The 27,598-nt window shown below is 40.0% G+C and overlaps 1 long non-coding RNA gene across 1 annotated transcript; it reads right to left on the bottom strand.

Annotated features, from left to right (window-relative positions):
- Positions 1-2,220: 2,220 nt before the first annotated feature.
- On the bottom strand, positions 2,221-24,491 carry LOC308633142. Its single transcript, XR_014018715.1, has 5 exons — positions 23,834-24,491; positions 21,622-21,697; positions 21,331-21,442; positions 3,680-3,741; positions 2,221-2,764 (listed from the first exon to the last, which is right to left on the bottom strand). It is a non-coding gene; the product is annotated as an uncharacterized lncRNA (long non-coding RNA).
- Positions 24,492-27,598: the final 3,107 nt, after the last annotated feature.

Raw genomic sequence — 27,598 nt, 5'->3', positions numbered from 1 at the left:
AGATGGGCAAGGTCCTGGGTTCAATCACCAGCATTGCAAAAATCAACAAAAAACTTGATGATTCATTAATTCACTGATCTAATCTTTGAAAAAAAAAGTTTTATTTATTTATTTTATTTTTTTGCAGGGGTGAGAGTGGAAGGCTTCTAGAGGTTAAGCCCAGGGCCTCTCACGTGGTAAGATAGTACTCCACCACTGAGCTACATCCTAAAACTGAAGTTTATGATGCTTACAAGCAGTAGGAAAGAAAGATTTTTCCCTGCAGAGGTAATGGCTGAGCAAAGGGCAGAAGGCCCAGCATCAGGCAGGCCTGAGCAGCCAGCAAGTCCTCTTTGGCTCATAGAAGTAGGAATGGAAGCAGTCAGGTAAGTGTGTTGAGGACAGGACTATGTGCTAAGTTTGTTCAATACTTAATTGTTATTAATTTATTAATTGATGATGTGTGGCTAACTAATAAGACTATTTTCAGACAAAAATGCTGATTCTGCCTTTCTCTATGCCTTCCCTACCTCCTTAGTTTAGTCAAAAGCTACCAGTCAGGTTGCTCCATTGGGAAAAAAACAGAAGTAAAACAGTTCCATCTTTAAGGGGCTTCAGCCAGCTTTGCCTACTCTCTGGACACTCTGCTTTAAAAGCCCGGGTCAGGGGCTGGAGATGAAGACCAGTAGAATGCTTGCCTAGTTGCACTCGGGCCTTTGTTCAATCCCCAGCACTGCAAATAAATGCAACGGGGCCGGAGCCTTTGGTCAGGGCTGGAGCCTTTGGTGAGGGCTGGAGGTAAGGCTCAGTAGCAGAGCATGTGCTTAACATGTGCAAGGTTCAATCCACAGCACCAAAAAAAAAAAAAAAAAAAGCCCACGGTGATCACCATACTTAATTCGCACAGCTACTGTGCTCAACTTTCCCATGGTTCTGAAGCCAGAAATCTCCTGTTTGCACCCTATCCAAATTTCTTCCTTCTTTCATTAATTCAACACTTTCTACCAGAGATTATGCCCAGCACTGGACATGACTGCAAATAACTAAACTGTGCTATTAATATATGTCATAGAATCCAAATTTGAGTAGAAGACTTTCTATTTGACTTAACACCTGTGTTATAGAGGGCTTTTTTTTGAACAGAATTATTCAAGGATTTGGGGGATGTCAGGGTATTGCTCAGTGGTTGGTGTTTGGCTTGCATGTGGGAGGCCCTCAATGTAATCCCTAGCAGCATACATACCCACACAAAAACTTAATATACAATATTTAATTTGATATTCATATCTATTAAAAAGAAGGGAAGGTATTGTCATCACTGACAGGTGAAAGCAATGAGATTGGATAGGTTAAATGATTCCTTCAAGTTCACACAGCTAGGAGACAGAGCAGAGTGGGAGAAAGGACTGAAAGGATACCAGACTTATTGGGTGCCCCTCTGTGCAGGGTGGAGTGCAGGTTCATATGCGCTCTTAAAACCATTTCAGGGACCTGGACAACTCTATCTTCATTTCACAAATAAGGAAATTGAGACTCAGAACCACAGGCACCGGAACTAAGTTGTGCAACAAATGTAAATAAAATATACTCTGGATTTCTAAAGCTTATACTGATTACATGTTGAAATAATACCTTGGATATATTGAATCAAATAAAATATATACGAAAATTTAAAAAGTTCACATAGCTAGTAAGCAGCAAAGCCCGTTTGGAAACTGGTTGCCTTTTCTATTATTCCTTACCAAAACAGGAAGTGCAGACTTCTTAGAGGGCAGCTGCCTCTGTCTGTGTGTAAACAATACAGCAGCAGAGAACGACTGTTAGGTTTGTTCTTTTTAAATTTTTAATAAACTATCATTGTGTTTATTATCAATTTTATAAATAGGCAGCCATCAAGAAGCCAAATACTGAACTCAGCAGATGAGGATATTCTGAAAATATGTTTCAGTGACACTTAGAAATGCACGATTAATAAGAACAGAAACTAAATCTGTAGACTGTTTACTAAATAAACAGCAAAGTGTTTAACTTCCTAAACCTGTGATGACCACCTCCTTCTCATTTACATTAGTGATCTGCCTCCATGTGAATGATTTCCAAATCCAAATTAACCTGCAAAATGTCTGGTGCCCTGAGAACATAAACAAGAATAAAGCCCCACCCTAGATTTCAGTGCTGCATGAATGAAAACAAATAATTAAAATACAATGGTGAAACTGGATGCAGTGACATGCCTGTAGTTCCAGCTACTCTGAAGGTTGAGACAGGATCCTTTGAACCCAGGAGTTCCTGGGCAACCTGAGCAATTTAACAAGACCCTGTCTTAAACATAAAATGCTGAATACATCCTATAATAGGAAAGTGCTATAATAATGTGGAAGTTTTCCTAAGAAACAGGGTAGGAAATAATTAAGGGTAATAAACATTACTTAATCATAATTCTACATCTGAAATCTTACAAGCTTTCTAAGGAAAATTATATGAAGATAATGTTTTTTATTGAATACTTATTGTGTACTAGATATCATGTTAATTGATTTACAGATAGAGAATATAATTTATTCCTTACAACAACCCTAGTATTATTTTTACTTTACAGATGAAAAATCTGAGGCCCATAGACATTGAGTGACTTGTTCTATATTCCACAGTTCACAGAACCAGTTTGGGTTCCCAAGTGCACTCTTTTGAGCTGGTGATGTGGTAGAGTCTTTGCCTAGCATGAAAAGTACTTCATGTGCCTTTCTTCCTTCTGTTTGGTTTTAAGGGAACTCAGTCCCTAATGCTGCAAAAAACAAAAACAAGCAAACAATCGAAAAATCAAATGCATTTTTTTTTTTAAAGAGAGAGTGGGGGGGGGGAGAGAGAGAGAATTTTTAATATTTATTTTTTAGTTCTCGGCAGACACAACATCTTTGTTGGTATGTGGTGCTGAGGATCGAACCCGGGCCGCACGCATGCCAGGCGAGCGAGCTACCGCTTGAGCCACATCCCCAGCCCCATTTTCTTAATCATGATTCTTTTTTTTTTTAACTTGTCAATGGACCTTTATTTTACTTATTTATATATGGTGCTGGGAATTAAACCCAGTGCTTCTTCACACATGCTATGCAAGCACTGAGCCACTGAGCCACAACCACAGTACAATCATGATTCTTTTATTTTTTTTTAAACATATATTTTTTTAGTTGTATATGGACACAATTTCTTTCTATATTTTTATGTGGTGCTGAAGATCAAACCCAGTGCCTCACACTTTCAAGGCAAGTGCTCTACCACTGAGCGACAGCCCCAGCTCCAATCATGATTTGTAGTTGTTTTTCCTCCTAATTTCAACTCAACCTTGAACTTGACCTTGCTGACACCTCCTGGCCTTGACCTCCCTTTCTTCCCAGTCTCTCAGCCATCCCCTTTCCTTCTTTCCCTCTCTATCCTCCAGCCCTGCCAAATGGCTCACAGGTAGGTATTGCCCGGTGTGTGGTGTGGTATCTCTTCCCTTGTAAACATGTTTCCTACTGCCTGGATGAGCCAAATCACAGAGTCACCAAACCTGTTTGTAAATCTGGCAGAGTGAAAGATGAAAAGGAATCATAAGAGTATATTTGAAAAGTTAATATGTGACTTTCATAATACTGAAAGAATTTAAGGAATTACAGAAGAGAAAAATTTATGGTAGAGTTTACATGTGAGAAGATCTTACCGGTAGAAAGTAGGGAAACACATTCTCTCCAAATACAGCCGTGACATTCAACTTATTTAATCCTGTAGGGGAAAGATACAAAGATAGTTAATATCTCAAGATGTTATTTCTACAAATGGCATTCTTAGACCAAAAAAAAATTTATTTTATTTTATTTTTTATGTGGTTAGGATCAAAGCCCGGGCCCAGCACCTATGGCACATGCCTGTAATCCTAGTGGTTTAGGAGGCTGAGGCAGGAGGAACACAAATTCAAAGCCAGCCTTAGCAACCTAATGAGGACTTAAGCAACTTAGACCCTGAAAAAGGGCTGGGGATATGGCTCAGTGGTTAAGCACCCCTGGGTTCAGTCTCTGGTATCAAAACAAACAAACAACAAAAAACAACCAAAAACAACTCATGATTGTTTTGTGGCTATTATTTAACCTAGCTATAATAATTTAGATATATTTGCTAAATAAATGTTTAAATATGAATGTTAAAAAAATATTTTTCACCACACTTTTTTTTTTTTCTTCAGGACTGGTTATAGAACCCCCAGGGTAAAGCAGGTGGGGAAAAGGAATAATAGAAGTTAATTGGGGGCTGGGGATGTGGCTCAAGCGGTAGGGCGCTCGCCTGGCATGCGTGCGGCCCAGGTTCGATCCTCAGCACCACATACAAACAAAGATGTTGTGTCCGCCGAGAACTAGAAAATATTTAAAAATTCTCTCTCTCTCTCTCTCTCTCTCCCCCACTCTCTCCTTAAAAAAAAAGTATTTAAAAAAAAGTTAATTGGATTAGACAAAGGGGAATTAAGAGAAGGGAAAAGAAAGTAGAATGAATCGGACATAACATTCCTAGTTCATATATGAATACACGACCAGTGAAACACTATTTCATGTACGATTACAAGAATGGGATCCTAATTAGAATAAGTTATATTCTATGTAAGTATAATATGTCAAACTGCACTCTGTTGTCCTGTATATCTTTAATTTTTCTTTTAGATGTACATGGACACAATACCTTTATTTTATTTGATGTGGTGCCAGGGATTGAACCTAGAGCCTCATGCATGCTAGGCAAGTGGTTTACCACTGAGTCATAACCCCAGCCCCCCCCCCCCCCTATATTTTGTATTTTATTTAAAGACAGAGTTTAACTGAGTTGTTTGGTGCCTCGCTTTTTGTTGAGGCTGGCTTTGAACGCGTGGTTCTCCTGCCTCAGCCTCCAGAGCCGCTGGGATTACAGGCTTGTACCACCGCACCCGGCTAAAAAGATAAAATTTAAAACAATAACAACAACAACAACAAAATTTTTTTTAAAAGAACCCCCAGGGCTGGTGTTGTAGCTCAGTGATAGAGCTCTTGCCCAGCACACTCGAGGCACTGGGTTCAATCTCAGCACTGCATAAAAAACTAAATGAACAATATAAAAGTATTGTGTCCATCTACAACTAAAAATATTTAAAAAAAAAAGAAAACACATTATTAAAAAACAAAACAAAACAAAACAACAACAACAACAACAAAAAAAACCCAGGGCCTTGTGCATGTTAGGTAAGCACTCTACCACTGAGCTACATCCCAACCCTTATCACAGATGGCTTTCAGAATAAAAAATTTAGCGTGCAGAAGTGCACACCTGTAATCTCTGTAACTAGGTATTCTGAGGCAGGAAGATTGCAAGTCCGAGGCAAGCCTTAGCAATTTAGTGAGGTCCTAAGCAACTTAGTGAGATCCTGTCTCCAAATAAAATATAAAAATGGCTGGGGATGTAGCTCAGAGATTAAGTGCCCCTGGGTTTAATTCTAGGTACCCAAAACCAAAAAAAGCAATGTGTACAATCCAATGTAAAAAAAATGAAAGACTGGGAGAATATATGTAAAACTATTAAAGTGTTTATTTCTAGTAAATGAGATTTAAAGATCGTAATTTTACTTAAAACATTTTTAAACCTGGCTTGGTGGCCCAGGTATGTAATCCCAGTGGTTCAAGACATTGAAGCAGGAAGATCGAAAGTTCAAAGCCAGCCCAGGCAACTTAATGAGATCCTGTCTCAAAATAAAAAATAAAAAGGGCTGCTGGCCATATAGCTCAGTGGTAAAATGCCCCTGGGTTCAATCCAGTACCAAAAAAAAAAAAAAAATCGGTAAACTCCGTGTAGATTTTTTTGTGGGGGTAGAAATTGGGGGTTGAACCTAGGTGTGCTCTACTTCCCTGCTCAGCCCTTTTTATTTTAATACAGGGTCTCCTTAAATTTCCCAGACTGGCCTTGAACTTAGGATCCTCTTGCCTCAGTTGGGATTATAGTAAGTAGTACCACCATGTCTAGCTTCAAAGAAGAAATTTCTGCTTTGGTAAAAATGGCCATTTGGCCCAAAGAATTATTAGAAAACTTTTAAATTTCAAAAACCATTCAATCCCCATAATAGAGAAATCAATTTTTTTCTAGTGTTGGAGATTGAACCCAGGACCTCATGCATGCTAAGCACATGTTCTACCACTGAGTTTCATCCACAGCCCCATAAACTGTTTTTTTTTTTTTTTAAGAAAAATGGAGATTTTTTTTTTTTTTACAATGTTACTTATTTTATGAGGCTAATATGACTCTGACTCTAAAAACTTGACAGGAATCATGCCCAGAAAGAAAAATGTACTGGTTAATCTTGTTTTTGAATGTAAGTATTATCCAACTTGGCCACACAGAAGTCAAGTTCTCCCCACACTGACTAAGCAGACTTGTCCCAGGGAGGAGGTCTTACAGGTACCATCTCAAAAGGCCTAAGGCCACTTCACTCAATGAGAAAAAAAATTCTTATCTTTATCTCAATAGACCCCAGGAAGGCAGGTAATAGTCTTCCCCATTTGAAAACTTAAGTATGATAGGCTTTAAATAAAAACATTATATATATAAAAAATATTAAAATGACAAAGATACCCAGATGCACTGATATTCACTACATCATTCTCTATGCTTCTCAGTGTTTGAAAGATGTCATAATTACAGATGTTTAAATTATTAACTATATATATATATTTTTAAAATTATGTTTTCAAACTCTCAGTCTCATCAAGCAACCCTTTATTGAACTCTCTTCTAGCTATGTTCCTTGCTCATTTCTGCTCTTCAAAGCTACCACCTCAAAATTTAAAAAATTGTTATCTTCCCTTTCTTCCTTTCTGATCCCTTGTTCAACCTAGCAACCTTCAACTCTTAGATCCCCACACACGGCTGACACTTAGCTGGCAAAGGTCACCAATGAGAGGCTGCTAAATGGCCCAGCTGCTGCTTTGTTCCTTACTCCATGGTACTTCATGTGCCTTTCTTCCTTCTGCTTGGGTTTTAAGGGAACAGGCTGTCCTGGTCCTCCTCCCACTTCTCTGGGCTTTCTCAGTGGCCCTGGCAGTTTCTCTTGTAGAGAGCAGACTGTGCCCTGCACTGAGTTATTCATTTTCTATAGAGATCTAGCTTGCCTGAGCTACTCCATTTTGAATACAAGTGCTAAGGTAGAATGACCGTGGCGCTTTGTCTGTTCGAGTAGATAACCAACAGATGTTGGACACACAACTGATGGAGAGCAACCACCAGCTGCTCAGCACAAACACGAGGCACACACTGATGGATAACTTACTCGAGCTAATAAAAAATTACCACCCGTGAACTTAATAAATTGTCAATGGCACATAGTCACCTGGACTTATCAGTGCCATACCAGAGAAAGTAGGCATGAGATTTTATCAGAAATACCAGACCAATGAATGATGCAACCTCCTCACTTGAAATATAAAAGGAGGAGCACCTATGTTGCTGTGGCATAGCAACACTGATTGACCTTATCATGGACTGCTTGGTGAACACTTCACCACAGTGCCAGGCAACCAACTTCTGACTCTGTCCCTGGTCATGCAGCTTAGCATGATCCCCTTGCTGTGGCTCTGCCCACTTGGAACTCTGCTATTTAGGACCCTTTTGCCTTAACAACTGAGAGGTTGGGCTGTTGGTTGGTTGTTTGGTACTGAGGATTGAATTCTAAGAATTTTTTTTTTCTTTTTTTGGTGGTACTGGACATTGAACCCGGGGAATCTACACCCACTGAGCTATATCCTCAGCCCTTTTTATTTCTTTTTTTTTTTTTTTTTTTTTAAGAGAGAGTGAGAGAGGGGAGAGAGAGAGAGAGAGAGAGAGAGAGAGAGAGAGAGAGAGAGAGAATTTTTTTTTTAATATTTATTTTTTATAGTTCTCGGCGGACACAACATCTTTGTTGGTATGTGGTGCTGAGGATCGAACCCGGGCCGCACGCATCCCAGGCGAGCGTGCTACCGCTTGAGCCACATCCCCAGCCCCCCTTTTTATTTCTTAATTTGAGACAGGGTCTTGCTAAATTGTCCAGGCAGGCTTTGAATCTGCAGTCTTCCAAATCCCCAGGATTACAGCCTGCACCAGGCAGGAGTTGGGTTGTTACCCTTTATCTGACCACCTGCAGTGACTCTTGGCATTTGTATTAACTCTCTGCTTCCATGCTCTTCATTCTGTAGAGCTCTTTAAATCCTGTGACCTCCTTAACCCTTTCTCAGCCTTTGTCTAACCTATGTATCACTGTGTGAAGTGGATTTAAGTGTTATAGACATTAATAATTAAGATCCAAATGGAGGGGCTGGGGATGTGGCTCAAGCGGTAGCGCGCTCGCCTGGCATGCGTGCGGCCCGGGTTCGATCCTCAGCACCACATACCAACAAAGATGTTGTGTCCGCCGAGAACTAAAAAATAAAAATAAATAAATATTTAAAAAATTCTCTCTCTCTCTCTCTCTCTCTCTCTCTCTCTCTCTCTCTCTCTCTCTCTCCTCTCTCACTCTCTCTTTAAAAAAAAAAAAAAAAGATCCAAATGGAAAAAAGAATTTGCGACTGCCATGGTCACAATTACCAAGTGAGACCAGGAGTATTCAGCAAAGGAAAGCAGATGACACTGATGGAGCTTAGTAAGTTTATTGATATTCAAAACTTTCTGACATTGTGGGAAGATACCAGCATGTCAGTCTACGTAAATGGTAAATGGCATAGCTTGCTCATGCGCAGGACATACCTCCCCAATTGCCATCTCACTCTGCCTTCTCTCATCTTGTCTCCAACTACACTTCATTCGTGGATGACTTTCAACATTTCTGCTTCTCAGTGCTAAAATCCTCTGGTTCAGAGGTTAGGCATGAATCCTTAAGCAATTTTGATTCTTTGTCTCATGTGAAAATAGGAGTCCCTTCCCTCAAAGAATTGAGAAATAAGTTTTCTAAAACCTTTAACATGATGGGCATGGTGGCTCATGCCTGTAATCCCAGTGACTCCAGAGGCTGAGACAGGAGGATTGCAAATTTGAGGCCAGCCTCAACAACGTAGTGAGGCCTTAAGTCACTTACCAAGATCCTGTGTCAAAATAAAACAATTTTAAAAAAGAAGGAAGAAAGGAAAAAAAAAAAAAAAACGGCCTGGGGATGAGGCTCATGGTTAAGTGTCCCTGAGTTAAATCCCTGGTACAAAAAAAAAAAAAAAAAAAGATAAAACCTTTATCACAACACCTATCATATTTGGTTAATAAGAGTTAAGTTTTTAATGCCTCTACAAATAGAGGAAAAAGAATCCATGTGTCTCAAACTAAAATCATTCTATTCTTTGCCTGTAAAACCACTCATCTTTCTTGGCTCTCAACATTTCTAAATTCCCTTCTGAGCCACAGTAAGTAGAATTCTGCATCATGCTCAACCTTCTCCTTGCTTATCTCCCCTTGCAGATATTTTTGTTCCTTAAAATCTCACGCCTGCAACCCCTCTGTATCTTTACTTTCTCTTGCTTGGTGGCAGGCTCTTCCCATTGCTTTACTCAACTCCTCCAAAGGCCTCTAAACTGGCCTCCCAGACCCCAGGGTTGCCATCTTAAATCCATTTTGTATTCTCCTCCAGTAAGCTACTAAGACACTGCTCTGACAGGGTCAACCACATCTCTGAACCCTAAACTGCCTGTGAGATAACAAGGAAACTGAGCAAAGAATGATCGTGTCTGGGGTACAGTGTGGTGACTTCTTGCTGAGCCCTCTTTCTCTTCTGATATTATGAAATATACATTTGCTTTTCATCCCAATTTCCAGGAGAGAGGGGGGAAAAAAAAGAAGAGCTCCTAAAATCTTTGGAATCTCCAAAGTAATAAATGTCTTTTTGTATGTTAATGGATTGACTGCTGGGTGGCAGTCTCTAGGTAGCTTCAGGATGGGGGCTGGTTTCCGGAAGACCAAGGCAGCATTAGCGGGCTGGGAGTTTAAGCCCCTTCCCCCAATGTCTGGGAAGGGAGAGAGTTTGAAGATTGAGCCGACCAATGACCAATGGTCAATCATGCCTATGTAATGAGGCTTCCCTGAAACCCCAAAAGGTTAGGGTTCAGAGAGCGTCTAGATAAATGAACACAGATCTGGAGGTTCCAGGAGAGTGACCACCCTGGGAGGGCAGAGAAGCTCTATGCTCCTGATAAAAATGCCTGTTCACCTGTATCCTTTACAACAAACCTGTAAAAGAAAATAAGTTATTTCCCACCGGGCAGGCTGGCTTATGCCTGCGTATAATACCAGCTACCCAGGAAACTAAGGCAGGAGGATCACAAGTTCAAGGAGAACCAGAGCAAATTATTATTATTATTTTTAAAGAATTTTTTTTTAGAGAGAGAATTTTTTTTTTAATATTTATTTTTTAGTTCTCGGCGGACACAACATCTTTGTTGGTATGTGGTGCTGAGGATCGAACCCGGGCCGCACGCATGCCAGGTGAGCGTGCTACCGCTTGAGCCACATCCCCAGCCCAGAGAGAGAATTTTTTAATATTTCTTTTTTAGTTTTCGGCAGACACAACATCTTTGTTTGTATGTGGTGCTGAGGATCGAACTTGGGCCGCACGCATGCCAGGTGAGCGTGCTACAGCTTGAGCCACATCCCCAGCCCAGAACCATAGCAAATTAATGAGACTATCACAAAATAAAAATTTTTTAAAAGGCTGGGAATGTAGCTCAGCGATAGAGCACTGTTGAGTTCAATTCTTAGTAGTGAGGAGGAAAAAGTGTTTTTCTGATGTCTGAAAATAGCTCTAGCAAATTAGTCCGACTGGAGGAGGGAGTGGGTCAAGAGCTCAGGTAAAACAACCTGAAACTTGTGGTTACTATCAAAAGTGGGGGCAGTCCTGTGGGACTGCTCCTAACCTCTGGTACCTGAAGTCATCTCCAGGTAGGTAAGAGTTGGAACTGAAGTCAATTAGAGGACTTCTAGCTGGTGTCCTGAGCAGAACCTATTTATCTATCTATTTATTTATTCTTTCTAGATATACACAACAGTAGAGTATATTTTGACATATTATACATACATAGAATAAGTATAACTTGTTCCAATTAGGATCCCATTATTGTGGTTGTATATGATCTGGAGTTCGTTGGTAGTGTATTCATATGTAAGGATAGGAAAGATATGTCTGATTCATTCTACTGTCTTTTCTAGTCTCATCCTCCCTTTCTTCCCTTCATTTTCCTTTGTCCAGTGAACTTCTAGTCTTCCCCTCCCTTGTTATGAGTTAGCATCCACGTTTCAGGGAGAACATTCTGCCTTTGGTTTTTTGGAATAGGCTTACTTCACTTAGCATAATATTCTCCAGTTCCATCCATTTACTGGCAAATGCCATCATTTCCATCTTTTAAGGTCTTCTTCAATTTCTTTCTTTAGTGTTCTGCAGTTTTCTTTGTAGAGGTCTTTTACCTCTTTTGTTAGATTGGTTCCCAAATATTTTGGTATGTGTTTGTTTGTGTTTTTTGAGACTATTGTGAATGGGATAGTTTTCCTGATTTCTCTTTCAGCTGGTTTATCATTGGTATATAGGAGTACAATTGATTTATGGGTGTTAATTTTATATCCTGCTATTTTTCTGAATTCATTTATGAGTTCTAGGAGATTTCTGGTGGAGTTTTTTGGGTCTTCCATATATAGAATCATATTGTAGCAAATAGGAATAGTTTGAACTCTTCTTTTCCTACTCAAATTCTTTTAATTTCTTTGTTTTGTCTAATTGCTTTGGTTAGGGTTTCAAGGACTACATAAAATAGGAATGGTGAAAGAGGGCATACCTGTCTTTTTCTGGTTTTTAGAGGAAATGCTTTCAATTTTACTCTACTTACAATGATGTTGACCTTGGGTTTAGTATATATAGCTTTTACAGTGTTGAAATATGTTCCTACTATTTCTAGATTTTTTAGTGTTTTGAGCATGAATGGAAGCTGAATTTTGTCAGATGCTTTTTGTGTGTGTGTGTGTGTGTGTGTGTGTGTGTGTGTGTGCAGAAAGTACTGATTGGTTTTTGTTGAGGAGAAATTCTCACAAGCTTCTCGGTGACCAGAAGTCACAGAAGTTTCCTGTCTTGATTGTTGAGTGACAGAACAGAAAGAACACTTTGGTTCTTTTATATCCTCAGAATTTTAATTTTAATTTTATTTATTTATTTATTTATTTTTAAAATTTTTTTTTTGCTATTTTTTTTATTGATTATTTAAAGCATTACATAGCTCATGATATATCATCTTTAATACATTTGACTCAAATTGTGTTTTGAACTCCCATTTTCACCCCAAATACAGATTGCAGAATCACATCTGTTACATATTCACATTTTTACATAATGCCATATTAGTGACTGTTGCATTCTGCTACCTTTCCTATCCCCTACTATCCCCCCTCCCCTCCCCTCCCCTCCCATCTTCCCTCTCTACCTCCCCTGCTGTTGTTCAATTCTCTCCCTTTTTTTTCCCTCCCCCTTGCCCCTCATAACCTCTTATAATTCTATGTATCATTGAAGGTCTCCTACTATTTCCATGTGCTTTCCCTTCTCTCTCCGTTTCTCTCCCCCCATTCGTCTTTGTTTACTGTAGTCTTTTCCTCATGCTCTTCCTTCCTGTTCTGTTCTTAGTTGTTCTCTTTATACCAAAGCAGACATTTGGCATTTGTTTTTTAGGGCTTGGCTAGCTTCGCTTAGCATAATCTGCTCTAATGCCATCCATTTCCCTGCAAATTCTATGATTTTGTCATTTCTTAGTGCTGCATAATACTCCATTGTGTATAGATGCCACATTTTTTAATCCATTCATCTATTGAGGGGCATCTAGGTTGGTTCCACAGTCTAGCTATTGTGAATTGTGCCGCTATAATAATTGATGCAGCCATATCCCTATAGTGCGCTCTTTTAAGGTCCTCAGGGAATAGTCCGAGAAGTGCGATAGCTGGGTCAAATGGTGGATCCATTCCCAGCTTTCCCAGGAATCTCCATACTGCTTTCCAAATTGGCCTCACCATTTTGCAGCCCCACCAGCAGTGTACAAGTGTACCCTTTTCCCCACATCCCCGCCAACACTTATTGTTGTTTGACTTCATAATGGCTGCCAATCTTACTGGAGTGAGATGGTATCTTAGGGTGGTTTTGATTTGCATTTCTCTGATTGCTAGAGATGGTGAGCATTTTTTCATGTACTTGTTGATTGATTGTATGTCCTCCTCTGAGAAGTGTCTGTTCAGGTCCTTGGCCCATTTGTTAATTGGGTTAATTGTTATCTTATTGTTTAATTTTTTGAGTTCTTTGTACATTCTGGATATTAGGGCTCTATTGGAGGTGTGGGGGGTAAAAATTTGTTCCCAGGATGTAGGCTCTCTATTTACCTCTTTTATTGTTTCTCTTGCTGAGAAAAAACTTTTTAGTTTAAGTAAGTCCCATTTGTTTATTCTTGTTGTTAACTCTTGGGCTATGGGTGTCCTATTAAGGAATTTGGAGCCCGACCCCACAATATGTAGATCGTAGCCAACTTTTTCTTCTATCAGACGCAGTGTCTCTGATTTGATATCTAGCTCCCTGATCCATTTGGAGTTAATTTTTGTGGATGGCGAGAGAAAGGGATTCAATTTCATTTTGTTGCATATGGATTTCCAATTTTCCCAGCACCATTTGTTGAAGATGCTATCCTTCCTCCATTGCATGCTTTTAGCCCCTTTATCAAATATAAGATAGTTGTAACTTTGTGGATTAGTCTCTGTGTCTTCTATTCTGTACCATTGGTCCACCTGCCTGTTTTGGTACCAGTACCATGCTGTTTTTGTTACTATTGCTTTGTAGTACAGTTTGACCTCTGGTATCGCTATACCTCCAGATTCACACTTCCTGCTTAGAATTGCTTTTGCTATTCTGGGTCTTTTGTTTTTCCATATGAATTTCATGATTGCTTTGTCTATTTCTACAAGAAATGCCGTTGGGATTTTGATTGGCATCGCATTAAACCTGTAGAGAACTTTGGGTAATATCGCCATTTTGATGATGTTAGTTCTGCCTATCCATGAACAGGGTACATTTTTCCATCTTCTGAGATCTTCTTCTATCTCTCTCTTTAGGGTTCTGTAGTTTTCATTGTATAAATCTTTCACCTCTTTTGTTAGGTTGATTCCCAAGTATCTTATTTTCTTTGAGGATATTGTGAATGGAGTGGTTTTCCTTATTTCCATTTCAGAGGTTTTGTTGCTGATATACAGGAATGCCTTTGATTTATGCGTGTCGATTTTCTAACCTGCCACTTTGCTGAATTCATTTATTAACTCTAGCAGCTTCTTTGTAGACTCTTTTGGGTCTGTTAAGTATATTATCATGTCATCCGCAAATAGCGATAGTTTAATTTCTTCTTTTCCTATTTTTATGCCTTTAATTTCTTTTGTCTGTCTAATTGCTCTGGCTAGTACTTCGAGAACTAAATTGAATAGAAGTGGTGATAGAGGGCATCCCTGTCTTGTTCCAGATTTTAGAGGAAATGCCTTCAGTTTTTCTCCGTTTAGGATGATGCTAGCCTGAGGTTTAGCATATATAGCTTTTACAATGTTGAGGTAAGTTCCTGTTATCCCTAGTTTTTCTAGTGTTTTGAACATAAAGGGATGCTGTACTTTGTCAAATGCTTTTTCTGCATCCATCGAGATGATCATGTGGTTCTTGTCTTTAAGTCTATTGATGTGGTGAATAGCATTTATTGATTTCTGTATATTGAACCATCCTTGCATCCCAGGAATGAATCCTACTTGATCATGGTGCACAAGTTTTCTGATATGTTTTTGTATTCGATTCGCCAGAATTTTATTGAGAATTTTTGCATCCAAGTTCATTAGAGATATTGGTCTGTAGTTTTCTTTCTTTGAAGTATCTTTGTCTGGTTTTGGGATCAAAGTGATGTTGCCCTCATAGAATGAATTTGGAAGAGCTCCTTCTTTTTCTATTTCTTGAAATAGCTTGAAAAGTATTGGTATTAATTCTTCTTTGAAGGTTTTGTAGAACTCCGCTGTATACCCATCCGGTCCAGGGCTTTTCTTGGTTGGTAGTCTTTTGATGGCTTCTTCTATTTCTTGTTTTGTTATTGGTCTGTTTAAATTGTGTGTGTCTTCCTGTCTCAATCTGGGCAAATCATATGCCTTAAGAAATTTATCGATATCTTCATTATCTTCTATTTTATTGGAATATAGGGTTTCAAAATACTTTCTAATTATCTTCTGTATTTCTGTAGTGTCTGTTGTGATATTGGCTTTTTCATCCCGTATGTTAGTAATTTGAGTTCTCTCTCTTCTTCTTTTCGTTAGCATGGCTAAGGGCTTGTCTATCTTATTTATTTTTTCAAAGAACCAACTTTTAGTTTTATCAATTTTTTCAATGGTTTCTTTTGTTTCAATTTCGTTGATTTCTGCTCTAATTTTAATTATTTCTTGTCTTCTACTACATTTGCTGTTGTTTTGCTCTTCCTTTTCTAGGTTTTTGAGGTGTTGCGTGAGTTCATTTATTTGTTGGTTTTTTCTTTTTTTTGAGGTAAGAACTCCAAGAAATGAATTTCCCTCTTAAAACTGCTTTCATCGTGTCCCATAGATTCCGGTATGTTGTGTCTGTGTTATCATTTGATTCTAAGAATTTTTTCATCTCCTCCTTTTAGTTTTCAGCGGACACAACATCTTTGTTTTGTATGTGGTGCTGAGGATCGAACCAGGGCCGCACGCATGCCAGGCGAGCGCGCTACCGCTTGAGCCACATCCCCAGCCCTAATTTTAATTTTAGATAGTACACCTGAGAGCAGTTCAAGTCTTCGTGATTATTACTTTTCCACATTCCTCTGTGTGTGTGAGTATGTAAATGTGTGTGTGTGTGTGTGTGTGTGTGTGCGTGTTTGAGAGAGAGATAGATGTTGGACACTGATTGAACTCAGAGGCATTATACCACTGAGCTATCCCCAGTCCATTTTATTTTATGTTGAGCTGGCATCTGTCTAAATTGCTGAAACTGGCCTAGAACTTGGAATCCTCCTGCCTTGCCTCTGAGTTGCTGGGATTACAGGTGTAAACCACCACACCAGGCCCACAATTCTTATTAATATCTTTTAAATTGCAAATATGGTTTTACCTGGATATCAGCAGAGGGACTGGTTTTGGGAGACCCCCATATTAAAATCCTATGAATGTTCAAGTTCCTTATTTTATTTATTTATTTGGTACCAAGGATTGAACCCAGGGGTGCTTAACCACTGACCCATATCTCAAGCCCTTTTTATTTTCTTGCAAAATTGCTTAGGACCTCGATAAATTGCTGAGGCTGAGTTTTGTGATCCTCCTGCTTCAACCTCCATCATTGCTGGGATTACAGGCATGGCTTAGTCCCCTATTTTATTTTTATTATTATTTTTAAGTTTTTTTTAGATGTTGTGAACCTTTATTTTATTCATTTATTTATATGCAGTGCTGAGAATCAAACCCAGTGCCTCACACATGCTAGACAAGTGTTCTACCACTGAGCCAAAACTCCAGCCCATAGTCCTTTGTTTTATTGTATTTATTTATTTATTTTAAGTATTTTTTTAGTTGTTGGTGGACCTTTATTTTACTTATTTATATGTGGTGCTGAGATTTTAACCGAGTGCCTCACTCATGCTAGGCAAGGGCTTTACCACTGAGCTACAACCCCAGTCCTAGTCCCTTATTTTAAATGAGATAATATTTGCATATATCCTATGCACTTCCCATATATTTTATTTATTTCTTTATTTATTTAGGGTACTGGGTATTGAACTCAGGAGTACTTGACCACTAAGGCACATCTCCAGCTCTATTTTGTATTTTTAGTGACAGAGTCTCGCCGAGTTGCTTGGCATCTTGCTTTTGCTGAGGCTGGCTTTGGATTCGCAGTCTTCCTGCCTCAACCTCCTGAGCCCCTGGGATTATTGGCATGCATCACCACAGCCAGCCCATATACTTTAAATCACCTCTAGTCCGCTTAATACCTAATAAAATGCAAATTCTGGGCTGGGTTTGTAGCTCAGAGGTAGAGCGCTTGCCTAGCATGTGTGAGGCCCTGGGTTCGATCCTTAGCATGACATAAAAATAAATAAATAAAATAAAGATATTGTATTGTGTCCAACTACAACTAAAAAATATTTTTAAAAATGCAAATTCTGTGTAAATAGTCATTATTCTGTATGTTTAGGGAATAGACAGAAAAAGGTTTTATACACTGAGCACAGATGCAACCAAATAGGTCTATTTACATGGTGTACAAAGGAGGCAAACAATGCTCAAAAACTGCTGGAGAGAGACTAAGATCTGTGAAATGATGGAGGCTTCGGCAGATGTGCCTGCACTTCTCTCTTTATTTTTATTTTTTTAAATAAGGTCTTGCTGGGCTGGGGATGTGGCTCAAGTGGTAGCGCGCTCGCCTGGCATGCGTGCGGCCAGGGTTCGATCCTCAGCACCACATACCAACAAAGATGTTGTGTCCGCCGAGAACTAAGAATAAATAAATAAATAAATAAATATTAAAAAAAAATAAAATAAATAAGGTCTTGCTATGTTGCCCAGGCTAATTTTGAATCTATGAGCTCAAGTGATACTCCTACCTCAGTCCCCTGAGTCATAGGCATTATAGTTGTGAGCCACTGTGCTTAGCTTTTACATGTCTCTTAATTCACATGGATTCAGCATAGTGCTCTGAGTGTAGCACATTCAAGTTTTGAAACTTTCTGAAATTTTTTTCTGAATATTTTCAATCCATTGCTGATTGAATCCACAGATGTGGAATTCAAGGATACAAAGGTCCAACTTATTCCAGAGAGGGATAATAGAATAAACCCTGGCACTTTATTATACAGAATATAGACAGATGCTCTACAGAGTATATAACTGGAGTAAGATAGGTAGGCATTGGGTGGGACTCCCTGAATGGGAACTCTCCCTAGAGTGATTTTTTTTTTTTTTTTTTTTTTTTTTGCCTAGCAATGTGTAAAGAATCTGGAAGAGATGGACATGGTAGTATATGGCTTGGGAGGCTAAGGCAGAAGGATAGCCAGTTTGAGGCCAGCCTCAGCAATTTAGTGAGATCTTGTCTCAAAATTAAAAGTAGAAAGAACTGGGGATGTGGCTCAGTGGTTAAGTGCCCTGGGTTCAATCACTAGTACCAAAAAAAGAATTTGGAAGAGCCAGATGCAGTGGTATACACCTGTGATCCTAGTGACTCTGGAGGCTGAGGCAGGAGGATAACAAGTTTGAGGCCAGCCTCAGCAACTTAGCAAGACCCTAGCTCAAAATAAAAATTAAAGAGGGGCCAGGTGTGGTGGCATATGCCCATCATCCCAGTGGCTTGGGAGGCTGAGGCGGGAGGATCCTGAGTTTAAAGCCAGCCTCAGCAAAAGCGAAGTGCTAAGCAACACAGTAAGACTCTGTCTCTAAATCAAATACAAAATAGGTCTGGGGTTGTGGCTCAGTGGCTGAGTGCCTCTGAGTTTAATCCCTGGTACCCTCCAAAAAAAACACATTAAAGAATGGGGAGACTGGGGTTGTGGCTCAGTAGTAGAGTACCCACCTACCGCGTGTGAGACAATGGTTTGATCCTCAGCACCTCATATAAATAAATGAACAAAATAAAGATCCATCAACATCTAAAATTAAAAATTAAAAAAAAAATTAAAACAAAATGGGCTGGGGATGTAACTCAATGGTAAAGCAGCCCTGGGTTTAATCCCTGGTACCAATAACAACAACTAGAATTGTTGTGAGTACTAAATGTGATATACCATTTGTAAAGCTGTCAGTGTAACACCCAGTACATAAAAAGCATTTGATTAAAAATATAATTTTCATGAAGGAAGTAGGAAAGCTTGGAGATTTTTTTGGAAGATTTCAGATTCCAGATACAGAGTCTGGATTTGGGTCCAATGAGCTAAGTTCTAATAAGACCTCCAAGTGATTCTGAAGCACATGATCAAATCTTGAGAATCACAATAGACTTTTTAAACCAGAATCTCTGGGGTGGGACCCAGGCCTCAGTGCTCTCAGAGTTCCCTAGGTGATTCCAATGTGTAGCCAAGATGGAGCATCACCGCTTGGGCTCATGCTAATATAATTTAATAGCTATAATTTATGGAGCATTACCAATGTGTCAGGCACTGAGCTTCCTCATTTACATTTACACATAGTCTTCCCAACAACTCCAGTGATTTCATCATTATTCCCCCTTTACAGAAACTGATATTGAGACTTACCAATGTTGTGAGTCTTGCCCACAGACCCTAAGTTCGCAGAGCCAGGATTCAAATTCAGGACTTTTCTGACCCAAAATCTGGCTTCAGGCCACTGCCAGGTAATATAGCATTCTTAGAGCCATCATTAAGGTACAAGCAAGTATTAGTGCAACAGGAGACTAGACATCACAGGAGGTACTGGCTCAACAATTACTAAAAAGAAGCACTCAGCTCTCCTGGTAAAAGAGCTCAAGTTTAGAACTCAGACAAATATAGCTTTAAGGCTGGCTCTGCCCAAGGTCCTACTTTGTGACTTTACCTCTCTAAGCCTCAGTGTCCTCAGGTATAAGATGGAGATAACAATACCAACTTTTTAGATTAAATTTGATGATACTCGGGCTGGGGATATGGCTCAAGCGGTAGCGCGCTCGCCTGGCATGCGTGCGACCCGGGTTCGATCCTCAGCACCACATACCAACAAAGATGTTGTGTCCGCCGAGAACTAAAAAATAAATATATATATATATAAAAAAAGAAAATTCTCTCTCTCTCTCTCTCCTCTCTCACTCTCTCTTTAAAAAAAATAAAAATAAAATAAATTTGATGATACTCATGAAAGCCCCTGAAACATACTAAGGCCAATACATTGTTTGCATATCCCCCCAAGGAGAAATTCTTTTCCCACTTTAACCTGTTAGGTAGGACCAGGGGTTTGGTGGCTGCTGTAGCATAAGATCAGCTTTGGAGTCACAATTTCTCAGTTCTTTAATGTTTTGCACTAGTTGATTCTATTTCCATATCTCTTCTGAACTCAGCCCAAAAGAGTTGGAGAAAAGTCAGGGTGTATGTGTCAGAATAATTGGCTCAAAAATATAAAAGTGTTGCAAGAATCAGTGTAGAGTTTAGGTTCTCTTGGCTTTCAAGTAGGGACTATTGAGGGAGTTTATTCTGGGGAACCCATCTCCCTAGCCTTTAATTATATCTTCTAGGGTAAAATTTATATATAACACATGTAACTCCTTCCCTCCCCTCCCTCCCTCCTCTCTCTCTCTCTCTCTTTGTGGTATTGGGGATGAACCCCAGGACCTCATGCATACACATACCCCATTTGTAACTCACTCACCCAAAGTTGTATGAGTCAACCTAGGGATTGCAAGAACAAGATCATATCTTATTCCATTACAATTGGGATGGTATATAATGCACAGGCAAAAACCAAGTGCCAGAGACTCAACCTGACTCACTCATTTTTTTCCAGTGGAAGTTTTTATTAAGATATTTTATTAAGATAAGTTTTTATTAAGATTGTGGATTAATATATATTTGTAAGAAATTATATAGAGAAATCCAATGTATCATTTATCTAGTTTTCCCCAGTGGTAATATTTTGCAAATCTATAGTACAATTTCATAGCCAAAATATTGATATCCATTATTTAGATTTCCCCAGTTTTACTTGTACCCATGTGTGTTTGTGTGTGTGTGTGTGTTTAGAATATGCACTTTAATCACATGGGGCAGTCAGTGTGTCCACCATTGGTCTAGAGGCTGAACAGTTCCATTACAGTGAATATCCTTTGTATTGCCTGCCATATCCTGCACCTCCTGCCCCACCTCTTCCCACCATACTTAACCTTTGCCAGCCACTTATCTGTTTCTGAATTTTTTTTAAATATTTATTTTTTAGTTTTCCGCGGACACAACATCTTTGTATGTGGTGCTGAGGATCGAACCAGGGCCGCACGCATGCCAGGCGAGCGCGCTACCGCTTGAGCCACATCCCCAGCCCTTTGGTTTTGTTTTTAACGAGAGGAAGTTGATAAAGGCATAGTTTTCTCCCAGGATTGATATATTGATATAAAGATCAAATGAGATAATAAACATAATACATCCCTGTAAAGGGATGTATCCAGGAAGAATGTTAATAAAATGGTCTTTTAGAGAGACCCTCCTATTTTAACTGGTGTTTTTCCTACTTCTTCCAGACATATCAAATTTCTCCCATTCTGGGACCTTTCTTCCAGCAAACTGAACTCCAGGGGGAGAGGGATTTGACTTTTAGGCCTCCCTTGAGGAAGCTGCTTACCTGAGCAAGGAGAGAGAGAGCAGGGGGCCGGGGAGGAATAGCACATCGTGAAGCTTTCCACACTCCTTTCAGCTATCCTCAGACCTGTTTTGATGGCAAAGAATCTGAAAATCTATGTGAAATATACAAAACACCATCAAAATTACATAAAGTGACTAACTCCACATTAAAACAGAAAACAATTTCCATATCAGAAAAGAATACCTCTATTTCTACACATGCAGTGTAACATCACAGTTACAGGCGTACATATCCAAGAAAAACCAGCAAGATTTCTAACGAAGTGGTTACCTGTTTCTTGAGTTTTTCTGTAAATATTCATTTTGTGTTCTTTTAGTGCCCACCAGCAGACAAATGATATCAAGCTCTAAAGAATGAAGGGAAATTTTAGGGGAGATAAACTTAAAATTTGAAAATTTTAGATGAGTGCAGTGGTTCATGCCTGTAATTCCAGAGACTCTGGAGGCTGAGGCAGGAGAATTCCAAGGTTGAAACAAACTTCAGCAATTTAGCAAGACCCTGTCTCAAAATATAAAAAGGATAGGGGTATAGTTCAATGATAGAGTCCCTTTGGTTTAAACCCCAAAGTCGCCCCCCCCCCCAACAAAAAAATTGAAAATTCTACATGTTAACCTTTTCACCTCCAACCAGGGGGAGGTATTTATACTGCTTTGGTGGAAATATTCCTGCCCAGCTCACTGTCTACACTAATTTCAGGTAGATCAGCATTACCTGAGGATTCCAGTACAGATTCCAATTTCCTCTCTTACTTATTCAATAGATCTGGGATGAAACTAGGAAACTTAATTAGTTTAAAAGTTCTTTAGATGATTCTGATAGTGAGCCAGAAGAGGTTGGGAAACTCTTCTATTTGCGATTGTCTTCAGTGCTCCCTGATGGACTTTTATCTGACATCTCTGGATATTCTTTTCTCCTATAAGACCTGTTCTCACTAGAGTTATTTATTTATTTATGTATTTATTTATTACCAGGATTGGAACCTAGTGGAGCTACATCTCCAGCCTTTTTTACTTTTTATTTTGAGGCAGGGACTAGATGCTGAGGCTGGCCTTGAACTTGAGATTCTCAGCCACCCGAATCACAGGGATTACAGGCTTTCGTCATCATGTCCAGGTTAAACCTTTCCTTTTTATTAGAACCTACATTTTCAAATTCAGTGGGTTTTTAACTTCCTCCCTTTGCTTGAACTGCCCTTGTCCTGGTCGTCATCATTTCTCTTTCTCATCTTACTCAACAGCATTCAACATGGTGGACCACACCCTCTTAGCTTGAAATATTTTAAAATCTATTTCTATGACAGACTATGCTTCTCTCAAATTCTTTTTCCCAGCTCCTTTCCTGGCCCTATCCTGCTGCCTCTCTTTCTAGATCCTGTGCCCAAGAGCTCTTGCTGGGCTGGGATCTCTCTGTCTCTCTCTCTCTCTCTCTTTCCCTTTTTAAACTTGTCTGTATTCCGTCCCTAGATGATCCCATTCAGGTAACAGGCTTGAAATATTACCCATATGCTGATAGCATTCACAGTCCTACCTCTACCTTTTTCCTGAGCTGCTTACCTGACATCTCCCTTGAATACCTATTAGTCTACTCGGAATTTTTTTTTTTTTTTTTTTCAGTACTGGGATTGAACACAGGGCCTCATGCATGCCAGGCAAGCACTCTACCACTTCCCCAGTTTCTATTAGGAGCTGTGATTTAACAAGTCCGAAATAGAACTCTTGAACCTCTGGCCCTTGTCAGCACCACCATCCTGGTTCTGCAGTTTTCTTCATTTCATTGAACAGGGCTACCATTCCTGAAGTTGTTCAAGAGAAGCATTTAGCAGCCATCCATGCTCATTCATCCACTTATTATTATTTAAAAAAAAATTTTTTTTTTTGGTACCAGGGATTGAACCCAGGGGCATTCAACCACTGAGCCACATCCTCAGCCCCCCTCCTTTTTTTTTGTATTTTTAATTTAGAGACAGGGTCCCACTGGGCCCTTGCTAAGTTGCTGAGGCTGACTTTGAACTCAAGATCCTCCTGCCTCAGTTTCCTGAGCTGCCGGGATTACAAGCCTGTGCCACTGTGCTGGGCTGCTCATCCACTTATAGAAATATAGTCAAAATCCTTCCACTTCTCACCATCTCCCTGCTTCTTTCCTAGTCCACAGCACCATCATCTCTTGCTTTTGAGGCAAGTGCCCTACCCTTGAGCTATACTCCCAGGATGCACACAAGTGCTCAGGCGCGCTCACACACAGGAATTCAGACCACCGTTCTGTTTAAAATGTAATGGCTTTTCACTGTGGATAGAATAAAATCTAACCCCTTATTTCAGGGACTAAGTAGTCTAAAATAAAGCTCTGCACCCTCACAGTGCTTTCCCTCTGTCTGCAAGGTTTGCCCACATATCTTTGCATTGCAAACTCTTCAGCTTTTAGTCCTGGCTAAAGAGACTTTGCCTAAGCGTTTCATCTGCCCAGACTTTCTCTTTTTCCTTACCTGATCTATTTTCTCCTTTGTCTTCTCATTATCTGCGACCGATTTTTTATTTATATACTTGTTGACTTGTTTATTGCTGGTTCAGATGGACCACATAGAGCTAAAATGTAGGGTCTATCTTCACAAAGCACGGGCTCAATCAAGATTTGTTTAATCAATCACTCATTCATACCACGGACTGACAGGTATTCCAAGTATTCTTTTTTTTTTTTTTTTTTTTTTTTTTGCCACTGCATTTTAAACTGGGATCAGAGGTTTAAGAACCAGGAAGAAGGAGACTGGTAAAATTTCAATCGTCAATTTACTGACTGAGAATTTCTTCACCACTCCCCCGAAAAGTCATCCCTTGCCTTTCTGCAGGCCACCCCCATTTTCTGTCTGTACTTGTTTCTGGATCCTCTCCAACTTTCCTGGGAGGTTCCCTCGGAAAACTGTTCTTCCTCGTTAGACTGGCTCCCCTCTCTCTGAGCAGAAGGTTCAGCGGGCTGGCTTAGAGGTTCTTTTTTTGCAGCAGCCACACCTCGGACACCCTTGTCAGCGGCAATGTCGGGGCTGGGGTTCAGCTGAGCCCTTCTCACCCTGCCACCCAGTTTTCAGTAGCCTGCTGCCACCTCAGCAGTGTGCGTCTGGTCTGTCCACACCCTAGTTCCGCCTACCAGCTCTGCCCTGCCCTTGTTTCCTGTCCCTTTTCTGGCTTTTTCACTGGCGAGCTGCCCAATTCGGCCTCCAGCTTCTCCATTACTGAAAACGTTTCAGCGTTACCGGCTCCGCACGTCTGCCCCCTAGTGGCTGGACCTGGAAGCACACACCGTTCACTGGAAAGAGCCCTTCCGTTTTCTAGCAGCTCCCTTCATCATCCGTTTACCCTTGGAGAGGATTTATTTGTTTATGTCTGTATGTATATATCCAGGATTTAACCAGGGGGGTCTAACCACTGAGCCACATCCCCAGCCACCCCCACTCCCCCTTTTTTTGAGACAGGGTTTCATTAAATTGCTTAGGACCTCGCTAAATTGCTGAAGCTGGCTTTGAACTTGTGATCCTCCTGCCTCAGCCTCCCAGAGTCACTGGGATTTCAGGCGGGTAGGATTTAAATGGAGGGAAATCTCAATTTCAAGGCATTCAGGACACCTGGTCTTCTCTTCATTACTATTTCTTTCTATTTTTCTTTTCTTTTCTTCCTTTCTTCCATCTGTCCTCCCTTCTCCTCTATTTTTTTGGGGGGTGGGTGTGTGGTATTGGTGATTGAACCCAGGAACCTCTACCACTGAGCCACAACCCAGTCCTTTTTGTTTTATTTTGAGACACAGAGTCTCTCTAAATTGCTGAGGCTGGTCTCAAATTTGGGATCCTCCTGCCTTGGTCTCTCAGATTGTTGGGATTAAAGGTGTGCCACCACGCCCAAAATACTTCTTGATTCATATGGATATTTTCAATTTGAATTCAAGACTATAGGTTTTCACCTAGCATCTTCTGAATGGCATCTTATTTTCCCTATATCCCCAATCCTGTTCTCAAGGACACGGGAGATAATAGAATCAGAATATCACCTAATTTCTCATTTGCTTTATTCTTCTTTAAATTTTTAAAAAGTCAGGTTCAATGATTATAATTGATCTACAGTAAAACACACCTTTTTAGGTGTATAATTTGATGAGTGTTTGCAAATGCTTGTAGTCCTGTAACCATCACCATAGTCAAAATACAGAACACTGCCAACCAGACTCCGTGTGGGCAAGAACTGACACAGGGGAATGAATGGTGAGGTGCCTTGGGGCGGTACACATCAAGCCCTCTTCTTCTCCTTCTACTCTCTCCCAGGCAAGTCCATCTACTTCTGGTCCTTTAATTGCTGGCTTACATTGACTCCAACATCCATGTCTCCTGAGCTCTAGATTTGACATGGAGATATATCCTTCTGGAGGTGCCACCTTATCTTTTCCCAACCCTGCTCCTTCCTGCCTGACTTATCTTAGGTATTTTCAATTATCCAGCGATTTATCCTTTATCTTAGACCATGCTACCTTCCCCTCAATTCCCAAGGCCAATAGATCTCATCTGCCAACACCTTTTGAATCTCGCTGTAATCAGTCCTTCCTTCCCACTACTTTTTTTTTTTAAGTAGATGCTGTGTTACTTCTCATCTAAGTCCTCCCACCAACCCCGCCCGCTGTAACCTTTTCCCTCTTCTGGTCTAATGCCTTCTTCCTCTCTTGTCTCTTCACTTCTCAAACTTCACACCTCTTCCTCTTTCTCATCCATGGTCTACAGTCAGGCCTGGGGCTGTAGCTCAGTGGCAGAGCACTTGCCTTGCATGTGTGAGGTACTGGGTTTGATCCTTAGCACCTCATAAAAATGAATAAAATAATTCTCCAAAAAGAATTGCTATTTTAAAAAATAGCCTGCAGTTATATTTCTAAATGTAAATTAGATCATGTAATTTTGATGCTTAAAATTCTTGAATGACTTGTCACTGTTTATAGAATAAAATCCCATACAAGCCAAGGTATTATTTATTTATTTATTTATTTATTTTAGAGAGTGAGAGAGGAAAGAGAGAGAGAGAGAGAGAGTTTTTAATATTTATTTTTTAGTTCTCGGCGGACACAACATCTTTGTTGGTATGTGGTGCTGAGGATCCAACCCGGGCCGCACGCATGCCAGGCGAGCGCGCTACCGCTTGAGCCACATCCCCAGCCCATTATTTTCTAAAATATATTTGCAGTTGCTTCAAATAAGCCATGATTTTTCCTTCCTGCACATGGTTCACTCTTTTTTGTTATGTTTTGTTGTGTGTATCCACCTTTTTTCTTTCTTTGCAGTGCTCTTGCAAAATTGCCTAGACTGGACTTAAACCTGGGTTCAAGCAATCCTCCTGCCTTATCCTCCCAAGTAACTGGTGTATATCACTATGCCCAAATATCACCTTAAAGGAAGCAACCTCATTTCAACATTCCATATCCTTTCTTCATTTTGTGCTATGGTATCCTCCATGTTTCTCCATTATACTGTTTCATTGGTTGTATTCATGGACACATACATCAGGCTCCCCCAGAGTTGATTAGTATTGTTTGAAACATACTTTTTGTAGCAAAGTTAAGTTTACTGATAAAGCAAGATAGACACACCTCTTGCTCTCGCAGTCCTTACATTCTAGAAAGAAAATCAATACAGCATCAAAATTCAGCTTCCAGTATTGTGGGTTTTAGGGATAACCTCCCACTTTTCTTTTCCAGTACTGGGGATGGAATCCAAGGGGATTTACCCCTGAGCTACACCCCTGGACCTTTTTTATTTTAAATTTTGTGACAAGGTCTTGTTAAGTTGCCAAGACTGTCTTCAAACTTGCTATCCTTCTGCTTCAGCCTCCCAAGTGGCTGGGATTACAGGTGTGCACCACCACGCCTGGCTGCCAGCACTGGACTACCAGCTTGAAAACAGAACTGTTTTAAACAGTTTTTATTGGAAATCTTGGGCTGAGTTTCTAAAGCTAACTAATAAACTATAGAAACCCATAATATTGTAAACTGTAGTGCTTCTGTCGTTGTATTTGAACAAATATCAACTTCACTGCAAGGAATTCATAGAAAACTAAAAGTTGCTGCTGGAGGACAATTTTTAGTCTTGTCCTCAGGAATTTATGTTTCTACTGGGAGAGACAGACAGACATTTAAAGAACTAATGAGAACACACACTGGGCATGGTGGTGCATGCCTGTAATCCCGGGGAGGCTGAGGCAGGAGGATCTCAAGTTTAAAACCAGCC

The sequence above is a fragment of the Spermophilus citellus genome (assembly GCF_964194105.1).
Source record: "Spermophilus citellus genome assembly, chromosome: 14".
Lineage (NCBI taxonomy): Eukaryota > Metazoa > Chordata > Mammalia > Rodentia > Sciuridae > Spermophilus > Spermophilus citellus.
This window is presented reverse-complemented; position numbering and strand designations above follow the sequence as displayed.